At 41.9% G+C, this 7,865-nt stretch overlaps 1 protein-coding gene across 1 annotated transcript in view; it reads right to left on the reverse strand.

The window, feature by feature from the left end:
- Positions 1-905, reverse strand: part of LOC125036096 (CRAL-TRIO domain-containing protein C589.09, mitochondrial-like) — a 16,011-nt gene extending 15,106 nt beyond the window's left edge. Inside the window, exon 1 of the mRNA XM_047628501.1 lies at positions 768-905. The gene's annotated coding sequence lies outside the window, so the exon portion shown is untranslated. The remainder of the gene's footprint in view (positions 1-767) is intronic.
- Between the last annotated feature and the right edge of the window lie 6,960 nt (positions 906-7,865).

A 7,865-nucleotide genomic window follows, 5' to 3' on the forward strand; every position in this document is an offset into this window, starting at 1 on the left:
TCGGAAAAATCTATACAGTGAAAAGACCCTTGGCATATTCGTGTTTTATTTTTACATTTATACATGTTAACTCACACTTGTAAAATGTAAAATGGTGAAATGTAAAGTAAATACAACAATTTACTTGTCCATATTTCACAGTTCGTCTCGCAGTTTAACAATCGAATATATTAGGTTAGCCATCTTATTCTTGAAAATGATTTGTCATTAAGCATTTCTTGATCTATATATATTCACTAGGTTGGCCTAATTTTAGATCAAGGTTGGAGATTATTGATCTTTTAGTTGTGGTATATTATTCTGATCTAAAATGTGACTAAAATGTAGATCAACATTTTTCGATGTCTACTTATAGTTGTAGATACTAATGCCTTTTTGTAATTGTTGGGAGTTTTTCAGTTTTACTTAATATGTAAATAAATAGCCTGATCACTTGCGCTGTCAGACTTTAGAAATGTTACATTTGAGATTGATATTACTGATGTTTGCAGATAATGAAAATAAATGACCAAAAGATTCTTACGATGATTCTAGTTTACATTTTAGCTCCTTTTACTCTAATTCCCCGATGCATACATATGTACTACTAATTAAATAAATTTGCCTCATCAACATCTAAAGCCATCAGTAGCTGCAAGAATGATTGCAATCTGGATGTAAGAGGGAGGCAGACCTATCACGAACTCGACACGAAGTCCAATAAAGATACACGGACAATGGACATATACTGGATACTACTCCGTGAATCACCAAAACTGTCTTTTTACCGTATAAGTAAGTTTAGAGCATTCTTGAATACGACTTCTGGATGCTATTGAATACAGCTACGAAAGATACAAACAGTAAACAATAATTGGCGTTTGCCTGGGAATGTGTGCACATCCGCCTGGGTTGAAACTAATCTGGAGCCACAATGAACGCAAAGATGATACAAAAGAACGTGTTAATTGCATGAGCCACATATTTTCCCGGAATATTCAATTTAGCATTAATGTAGTATTTTTTCAAATATTTATAATTCTGGAATTCAGCCTCAAGACAGATTTTAGCCCATAAAATAATGAATATAAATATGAACCACAGCTATACATGACATTGCAAACCCATCTTCATTCCCATACAGGTGAAACAAAACAGAATGGATGGGCCATTTTATTTTTGATTCATTGAAAGGGATTCAGGTGAAACAAAACAGAATGGATGGGCCATTTTATTTTTGATTCATTGAAAGGGATTCAAAACACCACGATTTACCTTTTCGTTTTATCTGTGTATACAACAAATTACTTGTTTGTAGTTTTTGTTCATCATTGCATTTGAAATTAGTTTTAAACGTGCTGCACTCAAGTATGAGAAAGAGGAAGAAAAAGAAAATGAGAGAGAGAGAGAGGAAGAAAAGGAGACAGGGGAAGGGGATGAAGAAAAGGCCAAAGAGAGAGGGTAGGAAATTCACTGCTGATTCAAAAAATAATCATATGGACAGATCAAGGGGGGTAGAAGAGTTAAAAAGAGAGTTGAGATAATAAATCTGTCCACTATAATAAGAAACAAATGGCCATCAGACTTAAGAGTCCAAGGAATAGTGGTTATTTAATTTCAGTTATCTGCTGTGCCAACTTCGTCAGTTATCAGAGGTATGTAATGTGGAGTCAAGTTAACTCCATGCAACCATTTTGTGCATTACAATATGATGTGCCTGTCACTTCCTTACATTTTTTTTTTTTTTTTTTTTTTTTTTTATGTCCAGGTACTCATATACAACTACATGATTAAGTTGGAGCGAAAGCACATGTGTGAATCTAACTGAAGTAGACTTTTTATTATTCCGTAGGCTATTCCAGTTCATTATTTCTACTGAAAGAGTTTTTTATTATTATTATTATTAACTGGTGCATTCCTCGATTTGTTTATCAACATGATAAAAAGAAAAAAAAAAACGTTGATTGTGAGGAAAATTTACCTGTGGTTTGGCCATGCCTTGAGAGCAGCTGATTAGATTTTGCAGATGAATTGGATCCACTTAAAAGGATTTCTTAATGAAAATTGTTTTGCTGTGAAATGTATTTTACTTAACAAACTTGTGATAGACTTACATATTCTGAAACTAGATTTATTGGCAATGGTGGAAATCTGTGCTTTCTGGTCTCCTTCCTTGTTGTACCTAATTTCAGAAGACTATTTCAGGTCTAGTTCAGTTACATTTGGTTTGATAAACCTTTATGGCTGGAGTTAAACTTGACTGTTAGAATGGCATGATTCTTATATTTAAGTAGAGTATTAAATGCTCACATTATGTTATTGATAAATACATATTCCCGTCAGTCTATATACATATTTAATTTCATCTACTGTCTAAGCTACTGGAGCTTATGAAAATATGGTAGACATCTAAGTTCAAGTATAGTATTAGAACGGGCAAGGAGGGGGGGGGGGGTGAGTTTGTGATTAGTTGCTGTTAGTCTAGTCTTGAGTAGTATTGGAAAGGGTAAAGATAGGTAAAGGAGGTGGTGAGTATATGGGCTAAAGAAGGATTGTTAAAGGGGGTTAGATCAAATGAAGGATATGTATGCAACAAAGCAGAAAGTGTGGGATTCCGTAAGGATGTCTGACAGGTTGGGAGGTCGGTGAAGGGAGGATAGGCGAGGGAAAGCAGAGGTACGGGCCGCAGTAAAGTGTGGACAGGACAACAGAATGTGTGGTACTGAAAGAGGAACATTACATAGGGAATACAGGGGCGGATCAGAACGTAACATCAGATAGGAGTATGTTAGGCGGGTGTGGCCAATGCGTAAGCGGGCGAGAGCGTCTCCCAGCGTCTGTTCCATTGAAATGGAGCTGACCAGGAGGAGATCGATAGTTTTACAGTATGTAATTTATTAGTGCGAAGACTTGAGCAGTAAGGTTGTCATCGTGTATAAAGGAAGGTCTTACAGTAGGGGTAAAAATCTGTGGCTGTAATACGTGAAAAGCGGAGTTGGTGTGGTGTGGACATTGTGGTAGAGCGTGCTAGAACATTTGCCTGCTCATTGCCGGGGATTCCGACATGGCTGGGTACCCAGCAAAATCTGATAGATTTGTGGCCCGTAGACAGGTAGAACAACCAGTCTTGAATCTTACAGACAAGGTTGGTCGGGTGACGGGAGTCACTATAAGTAGTGAAAGAGGAGGAAGGCAGCGAGTATAGTCTGTTTTAAGGCGAAAGGGATTACGTACAATTCTGTAGTAAGGACACTGGATTCAGGAGGGAGGGGGTATTTGAATATGCGAGTTGGGAAGGTTACTGCGAAACCAGCACCGGAGGTGAATACTGGAGGAATGACTGGAAACATGTTCAGGGGAATGGGTGAGAAAAACAGACGGGGGAATATCTGATTTTGGTGAGTCAGGGAAAACAGAGGAGCAAATACGGGAGTGAGGTATAAACCACGGAGGAATGGAATGTACAGAAAGAGGTCGGAGAAAGGGAAAGGGAGAATGGGAGAAAAGAGCATCCATGCCAATGGGGAAAGGAGTAGGTAAACGTGGAGAAGAGGCAAAGGTAGGAAGCAGAGATCGAGGAATAGTTAGTTTGGTGAGGGAAAGTTAGTGGAAGTGGGCATAGCATCGGAGAGAGAGGAGAGTACGGCTTCGAGAGAGAGATGGCATGCCTGACTCAGTGTACAGGCTCTCAACAAGAGAGGAGCGGAAGGCGCCTAGGGTTAAGCAAAGACCGCAGTGGTTGACTGTATCAAGATGAGCATGAAGGGAGGTAGAGGCAGAGGAGCAGATGTAGCATCCATAAACAAGAGTCCCAGGATATATGGGAGAGCGTCTGACAGATTCGGAGATGGCGGCGAAGAGTGGAGTGTCATGTAAGAGGGGTGGAGGTTGAGGACCTACATGTGTGCGAGAGAAAAGGATGGAGAACGATTTAGAGGTAGAAAAGCGAAAGCCATGGTTAGTGGCCCATGAAGATACGAATGATATTGCAGACTGAATAATTTGGCGGAGAATATATATGGATGTGCCAGAGGCGAAGATGACTAAATCAACATATAGGGATAAACGGGCCCCTGGTGGCAGAAATGAAGCAATGCCATTAAGGGGACAAATTCGGAGCAAGTAAAAGATGATGATGTGGAAGAGGTAATTTTGACCTGGAAAATGCGTTTCCGCGTATGCCTAGGGAGGACAGTAGTTGGATAATACTGCCATGTGGTATCAAATGCCTTTTTTAGGACAAAGAACATGGATAATACGGAGTCATTGCGTGCAAAAGTGGATGTAATATGAGCAAGGGGGACAGCTGTATTTCAGGCACGGCGGAAACCAAATTGGGAAGGAGAGGGAAGATTGTGAGATTCAAGATACCACAAATAGTTTGCACAAGCAGCTATTTAGAGTGATAGGACGATTTATTGGGTTTCAAGAAGGGAAAGATAAGTTTCTCGCCAATGAGGAGGCGAATCTCCTGTCTCAAGCATATTAGGTTGAGAATAGTTAATAGGAAGGATAGAAAGGAAGATGGAAGGTGTCGGAGCACATGCCAGAGCTTTCATGGGTGTTGTGGCATGACGATAAGGCACCGTGAAATTCAGAAAAAGGAGCATTATAGGACTAAGCAGAGGACAGGGTGAAGGTGATTGGGGTGCGTTCTCTGATGGTCTTAATGGAAGAGAAATGTGGAGAAAGGTGAGAGCCACTAATGACCTGGCTGAAATAAAATAGTCACCCAGTTCATTCGCGACTTGGAGAGGATCAGAGATGAGAGTATATCGAATATGGAGGACGGGGGCTAGATGCGGGGGATGTTTGCCTTAATTGTTTATGAATCTGACACCAGACAGCTGAAATAGATGCAGCTGTAATTGAGGAAACAATTTCGCCAGTTAGTTGCTTTACTGTTCTCGATTGTACGAGTACTACGAAGACAGGTGGATGCTGTTTTAAAAGAGATAAGGGCTGATAGCTGATTAGGGGTGCCTCGTTTGTAGCGATAACTGTTCCAGGCTGCGCATTTTAGGCGAAGCACTTTGGTGCAATCAGAATTCCACCATGGAGTACACTTGGAGATATAAGGTCTTGAGGTTTGGAGAATGGCTGTATAGGAAGCTCTTAGGACTGTAACTGTGGAACATAGTAGCATATCCGAATTGGATGAGAAGGGGGATGGAGGGATAGGAATAGCAAAAAGTGAAGTGAAAGTACGCCAGCTCTATCAGAGCACCAGCGTGGGGATTGGGAAGTTGGGTATATGAAGTAGGAGAAAGGACTGGGAAATGGTTACTATAGGAAAAGTGGATTAGAACTGATCAATGGAAGTCTAAATGGAGAGAAAGGGAACACAGAGAGAGGTGAAGGCATGTGAACGATTGCGTGCGCATGTCAAAGTGTGTGGGGCGATATGAATTCAGAATAAGATCAGTTGTGGAAAGGAAGTGTTCCAAGGATCGGCCATGAGAGGTAGTGGTGGAATCACTCCAAAGAATCTGTCGGCAGTTAAAATGACCAGCTACGAAGAAAGGTGGCTTGGAGTTGGGAAATTAGAGTTTCGAAGGCAACCAAGTCGGTGAGGTGAGTAGGGGAGAGGTAAATCGAAATAACTGATTTAGTGGCAAAGAAAGATGCGAATAACTGTGCAAGGGACACTGGTTTGAATGGGAAACATATAGTGTTTTCTGTTCGAAAAGTATAGACAAGACATAAAGGGAGTGTGAGGAAGAAACAAAATGGTAATTGGGAATTCGTATTGGAGGATGTGTAAGAAAAGTCTTTGAGGTAGATAATGGATGAGTTGTAAGAAGAAAGCTAATGACGAAGGTCACAGAAACCGCGAATATTCCATGTAGGAGAGCCATTAATTAGTTAAGCTACGAGTGATAACGGTAACAATGAGTGTTGGAGAATTTGGAGGGAAGGAGTTAGGGGTGGGATAATGATTGAGAGGGGGGAGGTGGTGCAGGATCTGGGCAAGGGCATTGTTGTGACACGTGTGTATCCAGGAGGGAGTGACAGGGATAGTGGGGATGGATGGCGGGTTAATGTGGTGGAGCTGGGGGAATGGGGTGTGTTGGGAGGGAGTAGAAGGAAGGGGTATATAAGGAATATGAGGAAGAGGAGGATGGATATCAGCAGTCACTTTAAGTGTGAAGGGAGTGGGAGTTCTGAAACTGGAGGGTGGATGGGGGGTTTCTGTGTCGATTTTGGACTCAAGTTTTGAATATCTTCAAGAGTTTCTGCAATGGAGTTGGTTGGGGAATTCTGAGAAACAAAGGTTTTCTTATGAGGGTGGGGGGAAGGAGACTGGTGTCAGAGGAGTAGAAGCAGAGGTAGGTGGTGTGTGTGTGGTAGGAGGGATGGAACGTTAGACTGTCTGCTGCGGGTAGTGCAAGGAGGGAGAGGGGGAGGTGTTGGGGCAGCCGTAGAGATAGGAATGTAGATTTAGAATGGCAAAAGAATTTGACTGGGGGAGGTAGGGGGTAGAAGTGGGAATGTAAGATAAAGAAGGGTGTAGGAACATCTTAGGAGGGAGGGGGTAGGGGCAGAGCAAGCAACATTATTGGAGTAGGGAATAAGAGAAAAACCTTGTCGATCTGCTTTCTGTCTGGCTTCACGAAGAGTGAGACCAAATCTGAATTTGAGAGTTGCCATCTCAGAGTCAAACCTGTAGGTGGGGCAGTTCCTATAAAATACATTATGGGGGCTGCCACAATTGGGACATGTGTGTGACTGTGCAGAGCAGTTTGATCGATTATGCCCTGTTTGGGTTTTAGATGTAGCTGTGACGAGGCGGGAACGATTGGAGCAGCTGTGGAAGGAAACTTTGCCTACTTGTTTTTTGGAGACATTGCTGGAAGAGGAGAGTGTTGTCAGAATAAGGAGTTGTGGGGGGATCACAAAAAGTCAGTCCCATTTGGCTGGGCTAAATAGAGTATTTAAGATGTTAGTAGAGGTGGGGGTAGTAGAAGGACGGGGATGTGTTGAAAAGGGAATAGTGTTGAGAGAGGTAGAATTATGGAGAGGTGGACAAGGTTGTAGAGTAGTAATAAGGGAGGATGGGGTAGTTGATGAAGAAAGCTGTGGGGTAGAGGGGATGAAATTGAGAATGCTGAGAGAGTAGGAATGTCTCTTGGAGGTTGAATGTTGACCTGGGTGGATAATGTGATAGTAGGCATTGAGGAGGGGATAGTAGTAGCAGTGTTCAGAGTCGTGGTCAAGGGAGAACCTGGGGTCAGGGAACTGGAAGAATTTGAATCAGTGTGGCTATTTGATGAAAGGGCAAGAGTCATTACCCCTAATTACTGGCCATTGTAAGCCTTGAGTATGTTGGAAGATAATAGTCGACCCATAAGGGTCACCTTGAGAGGAAAGAGCTAGACAACTAATCAGGGGAATACTGTGCCTATGGCTCCCCAGGCTGGGGGCTGGCACAAAGTCATACTTTCAACATGTCTTACACCTTAGGAAACAGATAGCATAAGGGGTTGGAGAAGAGATGAAAACAAAAAGGGGAGGGTAAAAGACAATGAAAAATTAGTCAAATTGAGGGCTGAGGCCCAAGGCAGGGGAGATCCCTAGCATTGGGTCTTAGTCTTCATCTCCTAAGTCCTCCATGACAACAATGGGCACGGTGCCAAAATGAGGGAACATCACCAGTTTGACAATCACTGTCTTTTGAGGTTGGTTTTCAGTTGTCTTTGAAGTTGTGTCTTGAGATATGGATTTCCTTATGTGAAGCGAGTTATAATAGATTGAACAAATAATAATTTTTACCATACACATTAGATCCTGTTCTTATTGGAATAGGATAACATCATTTTCACAATATACTTGCAGTGTCTGTATCCACTATTCTTTTTGCTTTGTGAAAGGATAATACTACAACC

This window comes from Penaeus chinensis, chromosome 20, assembly GCF_019202785.1.
Source record: "Penaeus chinensis breed Huanghai No. 1 chromosome 20, ASM1920278v2, whole genome shotgun sequence".
In the NCBI taxonomy this organism is placed as follows: domain Eukaryota; kingdom Metazoa; phylum Arthropoda; class Malacostraca; order Decapoda; family Penaeidae; genus Penaeus; species Penaeus chinensis.